This window comes from Neophocaena asiaeorientalis, unplaced genomic scaffold, assembly GCF_003031525.2.
Source record: "Neophocaena asiaeorientalis asiaeorientalis breed wild unplaced genomic scaffold, Neophocaena_asiaeorientalis_V1.1 scaffold629, whole genome shotgun sequence".
Classification (NCBI taxonomy): Eukaryota; Metazoa; Chordata; class Mammalia; order Artiodactyla; family Phocoenidae; genus Neophocaena; species Neophocaena asiaeorientalis.
In genome coordinates, this window is record NW_020175468.1 from 5,617,917 (window position 1) to 5,630,984 (window position 13,068).

General features: G+C 42.3%; 1 protein-coding gene across 3 annotated transcripts in view; it reads left to right on the forward strand.

Moving 5' to 3' along the window:
• Positions 1-363: 363 nt before the first annotated feature.
• ZNF235 (zinc finger protein 235) overlaps positions 364-13,068 on the forward strand; it is a 50,256-nt gene continuing 37,551 nt past the window's right edge. Inside the window, exons 1-2 of one of the 3 annotated variants that reach the window (XM_024768573.1) lie at positions 1,313-1,396; positions 1,716-1,791. The gene's annotated coding sequence lies outside the window, so the exon portion shown is untranslated. Of the gene's footprint in view, positions 379-1,312; positions 1,397-1,715; positions 1,792-13,068 lie in introns of those variants that run through there. The other 2 variants (XM_024768571.1, XM_024768574.1) reach the window with 2 other exon arrangements.

The following is a 13,068-nucleotide window of genomic DNA, read 5'->3' on the forward strand; positions in this document are numbered from 1 at the left end:
GGCTTGTGGAATACTAAAGCATGTTATTAATTTATTGGATTTACTGTGCAAAGATCAGGTCGGTAGTAGGTGATATAATACCTGAAGATAAACTCAAAAAAGAAATATTCTCAAGATTTTATATAGGATTTACCCCTTTCAATATTGCAGTGTTTATTCCAGTTCCCTGCCAGTGCAGCTTTCATTCACTTTTAAAGTGAGAAATTAAAACCAAGGAAATGCTGGAAGTTTTTAATGTTTCTGCATTATGACCTGATGAACATTTGCCTTTTTGTGATTTCTTGGTACTTCGGAATCAACAGCCCACCCTAGCTGACACCGTTAAGAGTTCCAGATGCATCCAGGTACACATGGAACAAAGAAGGCAATCCAGTCAAGGTAAGACTAAGATCTTGTGTTCCTTAAATTGTTCAGTGCAGTTCAGGCCAATCCTCTTTCAAGATCTCCGTTTTTAACCCACACATCGCTCCCACTCTATGATGATTTTTATTTTCTTTCCATATTTCAAGCTTCACTTTTCTCTCCTATACAACATATTTCCTTGACAACCGCTTATTAGTATAGTTATATGAGAAAGGCCGGGGGGGCGGGGGGGGGCGGAGTGAGGAAAAGAAAAGGGAAAACTGGGCTCAACCAGCGGCACAGAATTCATCCAAACTGAACCCAATTATTTGTAACACCAAAGGGCTGCATGGCAGGAAGCACCCCATGCAGCCACTCTGGAAACTGGTCTAGAAGATCCAGATCTAGAAAAAGAAACTTCTGTCCAGGCAAGCAGGTCAGTGGCACTCAGTCCACTGGAGCTCTGTGTTCTTTTGGAGACATTTGGGCTCCAGAACAACATGTCTATGGAAGATTTTCCCCTCCAGGACTCTGGGAAATTTAATCTATGTACTCAGTGTAGTAATCCACATTTCCGCCCAGGAAGCCGAGGCTGTAGTCATTGTTGCCCTAGGGCACTGTAGGAAGTGTGGTCCAGGCTCTCCCAACGACTGCAAGCACTTTTGCACCAGGCAGGCAGGACCGTGGACAGCGCTCCCCCTCGGCATTCTGGGAAACAAGTCTCAGGAGCTCCGAGTACTCTCAGGCACTTCCGCCCCGATGGGCGGGGCTGTGGATGTTGTCCTCGGGCATTCTGGGAAGTGTAGTCCAGGAACTCCGTGTAGTCCCAGGCACTTCCGTTCCCAAAGGGCCGTGATGGGGAATTCTGGGAAATGTTGATCTAGGGCTCCTGGTAGTTGCAGGCACTTCCGGCCCAGGTGGGCGAGGTTATGACCATCTTTTCGAGTAATAATCGTCAGTTTCGCGTCCCGCCACCCTTCGGAACTTCCTCGAGTTACTCTCGAGCAAGAGCAACCCGGTTGTGAGTTTCAGGGGAAAAGCGGATATTTGAGATGTAAGGACGACAGTTTTAGTTCAGTTAGGCGAAGTCGTCTCGAGTTTGGGGAGATTCTCCTGTCCCGGAGTTGGGCGCGGGCCCGGGTTTCAGTCTTTCCCGCGCTCGGCTCCCCCAACTCGCCTCCCCCAACTCGCCTCCCCCACCTGTCAGCCACTTTCTGGCAGTATAACATTGGGCAAGTTATTTAATCTCTCTGTGCCTCTGTGTGCTCACCTGTTAAATGGGTTGATAGCAGTACCTTCCTAATAGCTTTGGAATGTCCTCTGTAGTTCATTAGGGCAACGGTGATATTTCACAGCCTCCTTTCCTTCCCCAGCCCTGACTTCACAAGAAGGACTTGCACCGAAGTGCAGGGGGTAAGTAACCCCTTGGCTCCTGGCCCAGGGCCCCACGTGAGTAGGACTTGGCATTCTTCTTCTGTAAAAGATATTCACATAAATGGAAGAAAAGGTAGGTTGTGTATTTATTTGGTTGTGAGCGATGCCAGTAATTAAGCCTTAGTCGTTAAGTTCCAGTCTAAGGGCTTTATACAAATTACATTTAGAGTAGCCCTATGAAAAGTGTATTTACTGTTCAGGAATAGTAATACTTTTAAAAAATTACTTTAAAGTTTTTTATTAATCTATTTTTTTAAATAAACCTATAGCAGAACTAGCTTTTATGAGAAAACTGTATTTCCATATACATATTTAATGAGAAGAGTAGCGATGTTTTACATTTTTGCAAATCTCTTTAATTCTTGACTTTTTATAAGAAAAATAGCTGGATTTTCATGTTCTCTTGTGCTATCTGTTGTGAGATATTGTTTTGGTTAAAGTAATGAAGAAAATCCAGCCTCCCACAGTTATAGTTAGGAAAGAAAGGATTATTTTAATAGACTTTACAGATAATATTCTCCTTTGATACTGCACCCAAGAGCCACAAGTGATAGTTTCTTAAGGTTATGTGGAATCTGAAACCATATCAGAGTACTTTTTGTATTACATTACATTACAACCCTTTGGTCAGTTTTGTATTTTGTGTACTTTGAGTCTTTTATCCATTAATGGTTTTATGAAATGATGCATCGCTCAATTGGAAAATGTTAATGGCCGAGTTTTACAGATATTTCAAATATTGACACATTTGATTTTACAAGATTTTAAAAAATCATATTTGTCAATACCATCACCAGTCTCATCAGAAAAGTTCTGTCTCTAAAGACCTTAAGTCTTTAAGCACTGGGAGGCTGTCAAGCTCTCAGTAATACAAGTTTTCCAAAATTCTGATACTTTGCTGCCAGTAATTTTCTTTGAAGTAACAGACTTGTTTTGCTCATTTCCAAAAGTTCTGCCAGATACCTAGATCTGAGCAGCCGTAGTTTGTCAGTTGTTCTTTTAAGAAAAGGGATGTTTTCCAGAAAGGAATGCCTAGTATTCCTGGTAACTCCAAGAATGCCCACAGCTGCCTTTTCTTGGGACAACCATTGTTGTCAGTAAGCATATGCAGTAAGTAAGCATAAATTTTACTGTAGACTATCACAAGGACGTATACCCCAGGACAGAGATGCAGTAAAATTAATAACTTTTTTAAAAATTAATAACTTTTACTGTTTCATCAAGAACTTTCTTAAGTGAAACTATCACTGTTTTTACTATGAGTGAAAAGCAATAGAGAACACAGTGGGGCTGCCCTGGTGGTGCAGTGGTTGAGAGCCCGCCTGCCGATGCAGGGGACACGGGTTCGTGCCCCGGTCCGGGAAGATCCCATATGCCACGGAGCGGCTGGGCCCGTGAGCCATGGCCGCTGAGCCTGCGCGTCCGGAGCCTGTGCTCCGCGACGGGAGAGGCCACGACAGTGAGAGGCCCGCGTACCGCAAAAAAAAAAAAAAAAAATACAGTGACTGCTTACATTTTTGGTGTCACTGCTTTGATTTATGCCAAGGTGCTAGTGATTTTAAACAGCATTCTTTTGCACCATCTTTGTGATTACAGACAGCGAAAAAGACAACCAGTGCCTTGGTATTATTAGGAAAATAGTTTTGACCCTACAGACTCTCTGAAGGGGTCTCTGGGACCCCCAGGAGTCCACAGGCTATCCCTTGAGAACTGCTGCTTTATTTCTTGGAGCATCTGCCAACTTTCAGAATATTCAAAAGTTGACATATAATTATTGATAATATTTTCATGATCTAAGACACATGTCTTTAGAAACAAACCAGCACAAATGTGTGGCTCCTATATGTATCATATGGTAACTTTAATCATAATGATGATAATTATTAGCATCTGTTGGGCACTTAATAACAGGCAGAGACTCTAATGCTTTGCAGGTATCAATTTGCGTATTCCTCATAAGACCCTGTTGTTTTACAGATGAGGGAACAGAGACACAGAGAGGTTCCTTGAACAATGGCTTATGCTGAGGGTCACACAGCCAGGAAATGGCAGAGCCAGAGTTAAGTCCCAGCAGCCTGGTTCCATTGCCTGGGCTCTTGGCCAGCATATTCTGCTTTCATTAGGATGTCAAGTAGGCTTAGAAGTTTTTGAGGATGAGGTCAAAACCAGGAGAAAACATATTGAAGCAGAGGATGTTTAAGCTGAGAATAATTAAAGTCTAAAAGCTAGATGAGCAGGAAGAGGCCATGGTAAAAGAGGAAGAGCCCAAGGAGAGGCCTGGAGGCTTTTGTGGGAAGGCAAGTGGAATACTAAGGCCAGAAATTCCGTGTGGTGAGAGGGAGAGAAAAGGTCTGACCTGGAAAGTTTCTGTGAATTGTGTGTTTATTTTAAAGGCGCAGGGGAGCCATAGAGGTATGTCAGGCAGGAACAAAACCACATTTCCATCTTAGGCAGAACCCTGGCAACGAGAAGGGGAGCTAATTGATTAGGGGTAATATTCTGAGCACTTAAGGCTCAGACTCCGGATCCAGACCTGCTGGTTTTGAGCTCTAACACTTACTCAGTGACCTTGGGCAAGTTACTTAATCTCTCTGTGCCTCAGGGTCAAAGATGTAAAATACAGACAATATCATTACATATTTCATGAGGTTATTGTATGGGTTAAAAGAGACTATATATCATCGGTTGGATTATATATAGGTGCTGGAGTCTGGCAAAAACTAAATATATGTAAGACATTTTATTTTGTAATACCAAGCATGACAAAAGCAAGAAGTTTTCAGAAGGAATATGTAGAGCACATAGAGATATTTCAAGGTATCCTCTTCTCTCTCACCCCCTTCACTTTGAAACTTGGATGCTATCTTACCTTTGAACAAACATAAATATTCTATACGAAGGCTTCTTTTATTTTTTTAATTGAAGTATAGTTGATTTACAATGTTGTGTTTCTGCTGTACAGCAAAGTGATTCAGTTATACATACATACATATATACATTCTTTTTCATATTCTTTTCTATTATGGTTTATCACAGGATATTGAACATAGTTCCCTGTGCTATACAGTAGGACCTTGTTGTTTATCCACTCTATATGTAATAGTTTGCCACTGCTAATCCCAAACTCCCAATGCATCCCTCCCCGTTGGCAACCACAAGTCTGTTCTCTCTGTCTGTGAGTCTGTCTCTGTTTGTAGATAAGTTCACGTGTGTCATATTAGATTTCACATATAAGTGATATCATATGGTATTTGTCTTTCTCTGTCCAACTTACTTCACTTAGTATGTTAAGTTCTAAGTCCATCCGTGTTGCTGCGAATGGCATTAGTTCATTCTTTTTTTATGGCTGAGTAATATTCCATTGTATATATATGTACCACATCTTCTTTATCCGTTCACCTGTTGATGGACATTTAGGTTGTTTCCATGTCTTGCCTATTGAAGACTACTTTTTAAATATCTGCTTGGGAATTCCCTGGCGGTCCAGTGGTTAGGACTCTGTGCTTTCACTGCCAAGGGCCTGGGTTTAATCCCTGGTTGGGGAACTAAGATCCCACAAGCTGCACAGCATGGCTGAAAAAAAAATCTGCTTAACGTGATTTCTTTATCCTTTGAATTCAGAATGTTTCAGCACAGGGAGGGGCTTATAAGAATTGCCTCTATTTTTTTTTTTTTTTTTAAAAGTTGATCTGGTAGATCTAAAATCAGGTCTGCCATTCCACTCTGGATATTTGCCTCCAGTGGCACTAAGAAACCATGATGCTTCTCTTTCTTCTTAGAGATTGCTCCACTGGTAACTATAATGGACAGAAGAGGGAAGGTGGAAGTCAGGAGGCCTGGATGCTGGGCTTAGCTCCCTTCCTGGCTCGCTGGGAGCCCTTGGGCAGTTAGTTCCCTTACTCCTAGTGAGGCAGGTTTTGTAGGGGCTGGGAGCAAGGACTCAGGCCACAAATCATCTGGGTTCATCACCTAGTGCAGTGGTTCTCAGCCCTGACTGCATCCTGAAATCACGTGGGGAGCTTTCCAAAATTACGGATGCCTTGACAGATTCTAATTTAGTTTTAGCAGGGCCTAAGCATTTTTTTTTTTTTTTTTTTTTTTGGTACTACGCCACCAGGGAAGCCCCTAAAGTAACCAATTTTATATGGATGGGCTGACATTTGAGTGGGGAACCTGAAGGAAGGGAGGGGTCATCCACATGAGGGTTCCAGACACATTATAAGTCCATTTCCACAGTTGGCTTTCAGAGTTTGCGTTGAGCCCTGTTCTCTTCATTCTCCCAGACTCTGTCTCTGTTGTAAAAGATTAGCTTCCAGGTTTTTACTTTTTTTTTCCCGGAATTTATGGAGCTCTGAATTACTGCTAGGTTTTTAAAACCACGTATGTTACCACATCAGCTTTCTTTCCCCTTAATTCTCATGGGAGAAATATCCCAGCAAGAGCTGAAGGACCACTCTCTGCTTTCACACTGCATTCCAGGCAGTGGGTGATAAAGGTACTTTGCTCCCAAGCTTGCAAGTTATTCCAACCATTCCAAGGCCTCACAGCCCCTTAGACATTAGCATAAGTTTCCAGTGTGATGTTCTAAGGCAAAAATGACTTTAAACTCTGTCTGAAAAATCCCCTGCTAATCCCATCCGTGAACATTTTATTAACTATTTCGAGTAGGGCCCTGATGTCCAGATGTGTAGGTTGTGCAGCGTGGCCCTGATTCTGAAACGTTCAGCTCAGCAGAGTTTGTAGAGCCTGTTCATCAAGCCCCTGCCACGACAACAGAAGAGACAACTTTCTTTTTTTTTGAAGTATAGTTGATTTACAATGTTGCGTTAATTACTGCCGTGCAGTAGTACATATATATACATTCTTTTTTTAAATATTCTTTTCCATTATGGTTTATCATAGGATATTGAATATAGTTCTCTGTGCTATACGGTAGGACCTCATTTATCCATTCTGTATATAAAAGCTTACATCTGCTAACCCCAGCCTCTCACTCCGTCCCTCCCCCAACCCCCTCCCCCTTGGCAACCACCAGTCTGTTCCAGAAGAGACAACTTTTTTTTTTTTAAAGATTTAATTTTATTTTTTTTTGGCTGCATTGGGTCTTCATTGCCGCACATGGGCTTTCTCTAGTTGTGGCGAGCGGGGGCCACTCTTCGTTGTGGTGCACGGGCTTCTCATTGCAGTGGCTTCTATTGTTGCGGAGCACGGGCTCTAGGCGCGCGGGCTTCAGTAGTTGTGGCACAAGGGCTCATTAGTTGTGGCTCGCGGGCTCTAGAGTGTAGGCTTAGTAGTTGTGGCGCATGGGCTTAGTTGCTCTGCGGCATGTGGGATCTTCCTGGACCAGGGCTCGAACCCGTGTCCCCTGCATTGGCAGGTGGATTCTTATCCACTGGGCCACCGGAAAGTCCCCAGGAGAGACAACTTTTTTTTTTTTTCTTTTTTCTGTACGCGGGCCTCTCACTGTTGTGGCCTTTCCCATTGTGGAGCACAGGCTCCGGACGCGCAGGCTTAGCGGCCATGGCTCACAGGCCCAGCCGCTCCACGGCATGTGGGATCTTTCCAGACCAGGGCACGAACCCGCATCCCCTACAGTGGCAGGCGGACCCTCAACCACTGCGCCACCAGGGAAGCCCAAGGAGAGACAACTTTTAATTGACTGTTCTTATAGGGTGGGAAGTGAAGTTCTCAAAACAATTCCTCTGAAGTCATGTAACAGTGAGATGAAAAATTGAAAAAAAAATCTCAAACGTTTAGGTGTCTGTCTAAATTTAGAAACTTAGGAATCATAGTAACGATAAACAGTTTAGAAATTTCTAAACCTGAAATTATTTTGGAGGTAATCAGGAACTCACAATAGTTGTGAGACAACTCATAGTCAATATCAATCTTGAAAAATAAGACTAGGTGTCCAGAAATCTAGGTTGTGCAGAAATTTCCAGACATGTTTTAAATATCTAGACTTTAAACTTCTAGTTTTAAATATTGAATATTTAGACTATATAACATAAGCCCAAATGTGCTAGAGTATTGACTATGTTATTGGTTTTCATTAAAATTTCCACTTAATGCAACTACATCATTTATTATGTAAGATTCTACAGGACTTTAGTGAAACTCAGTTAAAAAAGAAGCGCAACAAGTTATCAGTATGTATCAAACCCAAAACCTCTCTCAGTCTAAAACTGACACTTACACATAATACTTAATTCTCCCTTGTGACTTAATCTTTTCTATAGCACAAACTCTTCTAAACTCTGCCTCAAAATATTCTCCATGGAGGAGCACAACCTCTAAATACATGGTATTTCCATCTGCTTTTCTCATTGTAATTCCATTACCATAAGGAGTGAATTCTTTTGCCAGAACTTGTGAAGTTTCAGTCTTCATTGAGGTGGAATTTTTTGGTTGGTTTTCTTTTCATTTGTTTGTTTTTGTTTTAGTTGTTTGTTAGTGTTGTCTTTTTTGTCACTTTGCAGCCAACTGATTTCTAATTTGGTCTTCAGTGGGTCTCACTTAATGCCAAGTGGAGCCTAGTGGACCACTTACTGGTTTCTGAAGCCTTGTAAATCAGAGAACATGTTACATGGTGAAAGACGTAAGCTGAACCTTCCCAGAGTTTATTGAAGTTTCCTTTTGTGTCCTAAGTGTGAAATCTTGAAACCTCTGAACAAGGCAGGTCACTTGTCCACATTTCTGAATTCTCTGTCCTCGTAGGAGGCAACAAAGAAAATGAGGTGGAAACAAAGCTTTCCTACTAGCAATTCTAGCAACAGCTTGCCAGTGATTTAACCAGGTGTCAAAAGTCTATGATAGATGGTTCTCATTTCCAGAAACGAGGCAATTCCTCCTGTAAGTATAGGTGGGAGCACTAGCTCAGTTTTCTGAAGACAAAAATCATATCTTGAACCATAAAGGGAGTGGTTCCAATAATGTAAAAAAATCAGCTTCCCTCCTCGTGAGGCTCGCATTCTTGGTGGAAAACATGTCTGACCCAAGCACAGGATAATAAGAGTAGATGTCAGCAAGTTCCCATGAAAAAAGAACCATGAGGGCTTCCCTGGTGGCGCAGTGGTTGAGGGTCCGCCTGCCGATGCAGGGGACATGGGTTCGGGACCCGGTCCGGGAGGATCCCACATGCTGTGGAGCGGCTGGGCCCGTGGGCCGTGGCCGCTGGGCCTGCACGTCCAGACCCTGTGCTCTGCGGCAGGAGAGGCCACAACAGTGAGAGGCCCGTGTACCGCAAAAAAAAAGAAAAGAACCACGAAGTGTGATTGGTGTGTTGGCAGCTTGGTTGTATCTTAGACCACTATGACATTCAGAGAGTTTGCAAAAGGGAGAAATCTCATAACTCCAGTAATTATGGAAAAGCCAGAATGAAGCTATTAACCAGTGATCAGTGCAGCATAATTCACACAGCAAAGAAAAGCTGCCAGTGTCCTGCGTGTGCAAGAGCCTTCAGGAACGTCTCCGACTTTGATCTTCATCAGCGGGTCTGCTTCAGAAAGACGCTTTACACATGTAACGAATGCGGGAGAGGCTTCTGTTACAGCTCAGCTCATTGTATTCGTTGGAGGCTTCACATGGGAGGAAAATGCTTTAGGTGTGGTAAGGGCTTCGTTCAGAGCTCACTAATACGAGAAAGGCTTCAGCTGTAGATCAGCACTTAGTGTTCACTGCAAAATCCAGACAGGAGAGAAACGCTATTAACTGTCGAGTGCGGTAGGGCCTTTGTTCACACCTTGCATCCTCAGGGCCATTAGAGAATCCACACGGAGGAGAAACCCATCAACCCTGATGTATGTGGGCGGAGCTTCCGTCATGCACCCGCACAGAATGCTTACTGGAAAGTTCACGTGGGAGAGAAACTGTCCAAATGTGAGGCAAGCAGGAAGGGCTTCATTTGTAGCTCAAATCTTTACATTCATCAGGGGATTCCCCACGGGATAGAAACCCTGTAAATGTGAGGGAATCCGGTAAGGCCTCAGCCAGCTCTGACGTTCCTAGGCCTATCATAAAATCCACACTGGAGAGCAACCGTGTGTATCCTAAGTAAGTGATGAGGGCTTCAGTCTTCAGGCCCGTCAAGGAGTCCACACTGGAGAGAAACACATATGAGCCTGTGGGAAGCACTTCAGGAGAAACTCCCATTCTGAAATCCATCTGGTAGTCCATACAGGAGAGAATCCCTGTTTTTTAAAAAAGAGCTGCTTCTATCAATTCATATTTTAAAGTTCATCAGAAGGCACCCAATTGAAGGAAACCTTATAAGCGTGAGGAGTATGGGCAGGGCTTGAAGTTGGAGCTTGCGATGTCAGGTTCAGTTTTGTACTGGTGAGAAACCATACAAATGTAAGGAGTGTGGAAAAGACTTCAGTCATGGCGAAGATCTTAAAATTCATTGTAGGATCCACACAGGACAGAAACCCTGTAATTGCAAGGACTGTGGAAAGGGCTTCGGTCAGGCCATTCTGGCCCATCAGAGAGGCAGCAGTCAGAACGGTGGCATTTATCACACATCACTCAGGAGGGAGGCTTTAGAAAGGATGACTATGATCAGGTCCTTAAAAGTGTGATCATAGACATGCCAAAACTGATTTCCACTAGGATGTAAGCTCCATGAGGGCAGAGCTTTTGTTCACCGCTGAAGCCACACAGCATTGCTTAGTGCTTCGTAGGTGTGCTCAGAACTTGTTTGTTACATGATTAAAGAGAGAAAATGTATATAAAAGGGAGAAAATTATATTAGGTTCATCTGAAAATTTTCATATAAAATATGTTCAGAAGAATCCAACGGTCTTAATAAAACTAATTCAAGTAGATAGTCAAAATGCAGAAGACCAATGGTACTACAATTCATCATCTAATTTGGTCTTACACTGGTGTGTGGTTGGCTCCTGTTCTCTCCCCAGCCTTTGTTCTTATAGTGAGTGGGAAGATTTCGGGGCTCATCAAGGAAAAAGATATGACCAGGAAGTAGCAGTGGTACCCAATCAGGTTCATCGGGATGGTACTTTGATAAGATCGCATGTGTGAAGGGAAGTCTCAGAGCATGAGACCTTCCAGAGACTACAGTGGGTGGCCACCACCACCACTGAGAAGAGAAAGAGGGCAAGGGAACTTCTGGGGCAGGTGGGGATTGGAGGGGGGCTGCTTACGGGTCTAAGTGATGTCGCTCGGCAGTACAAGGCGGAGCCTTGGGGTCAGAGAACTCCGAAAGGCATCAGCTGCTTAGGGTCTGTTACAGCGCCAGGGTTTGTCTTAATCTCTGGCTAGCAGATGTTGGATGCAATTTTGCAGAGTGTACAAAATAAGCGGGCTCCAAATGACTTAAAATGTGCTCATTTGGGCTGTATTAAAGTAATTGATTACATGAGGATTTCAGTTTGGCACCAGCAGGCTTTTGAGCTCATGGTCCCAGGCGGCTATAAAGAAGTAAATAACAGAACAACAAGGTCCTGCTGTATAACACAGGGAACTGTATACAATATCCTGTGATAAACCATAATGGAAAAGAATATGAAAAAGAAGATATATATATATATATATATATATATATATACACACACACACACATGTATAACTGAGTCACTTTGCTGTACAGCAGAAATTAACATTGTAAATCAACTATACTTCAATTAAAAAAAATAAACAACATAGGGCCAATAAACAGGGGCTATCGTTGGCTAATTTACAAAACAGTTCTCAAATTGGGTTCTTAGTATTTGGGACTCTGTTTCATATTCCATCTCTTGTAAACAATCTGAATTCAGCTATCCTTTATGATTTTTGTGATGGTATAGCCTGGCTAAAAAATTACCTTCGTTAATCTTTCACTAACTGGATACTGCATAACACTTAAATCTTTTGACCCCACTAGAGTGTTAAAGTAGAATTTTACTGTAACACTTAGAAAGTGTCAAAAGTATTTGCTAATGACAAAAGTTGTCACAGTAAACTTTAAACTGATAATTCGTTTTTTTATTCTTCATCTTTTCGTTGAGGCTTTGATGTGATTATATTCAGAGTGCTATAGCATTTCTCCCATCAACATTTGTTAGGTAGGGCTGTGTTGGAGTTGAAGAATATTAATTTTGTCAAGTTCCCTATCCAACGTTCCCCCTCCTAATCCTCAAGAAAAAAAAATTTTTTTAATTGTTGCATGTGGTCATTTTATTTTCAAATGTTTTCATTATTGGTGTAGGCTTGACATTCTTACACAGTTTTCTCTATGGGTAGCTGTAAAAAATGTATAAATTTCAGAGAGGAGTTAGTATGTTTTGAAATGTTTAATGTGTATCTCTCTTCGATCTGCAAATCTTAGAACAGTAATTTAAATTTAAATTAGGAAATTTAAAGCATAGAAAAGATAAGTACCATGAATGACGTCACTAAGTTTTCAACAAGTGGATATAACGAGCGTTCCTCAATAAGAATTTGCGTAAGATTTGATATACTTTGATATGCTTTTAATAACATGGAGCTGTTAAAATGATGGCACAAACATGACGGGATATAATCGGATTTACGGAAAATAGGTTCTGTCTACAGATTAATATCAAAAACAACATATGTACGTGTGTATATGTGCATCAGATAGCACGTGAAGGACACCTTGTATAAACAACGACTTGTTCTGATAAGGATTTTATGGAATGTTTCTTCTACTTTTTAGATTTTGCAGTGAATGTCAGTTTACTCAAGCAATAAATCTGTGTAAAATGGGATCTCTGAAATTATCAAGTAAACTCACCCACACTCTTTCAAGTGAGGTCATCCCCCTTAGAGCTACAGAGCTGTGTTCTTATGGCTGCCTCTCCCCCTGGGGAGAATCTCGCCACTGCCTAGATTCGGGGGCTGGGACAGTGACCCGCTTCTCGTGGAGTGCGACCTCTGCTGGATGAGCAGGATACTGCACTGGTCTTATTTGCCAGCCTCTCCTGGTTGATAAAACGATGTTCTGGAGTTGCTGCTTCCTGATGATACGGAAATAAATGGAACCAGCACAGAACCAGAGGGCACCTTGGTTCCACCTAGGTCACGAGGCTACTCATTCTCTTTAGGCTTATAGCTCTTAGGAGCGACAGCATTTGCTGCTTAGCAGTTCTGTTTCATCTTGAGCATTTTCCTCCTGTGGGGCAATACTGTCTGAATTCATGCTGATCCTTCCTCTTGCCCTGACAAGTAAGTGATGTCTAGCTTCAGTACAGAACTGTTGGCTTGCTATTAGTAAGGAGAAAGTGCTTCTACTTACTTCTGTGTTCCTGTTTTGTAGAGGAAAAGTTCAATATC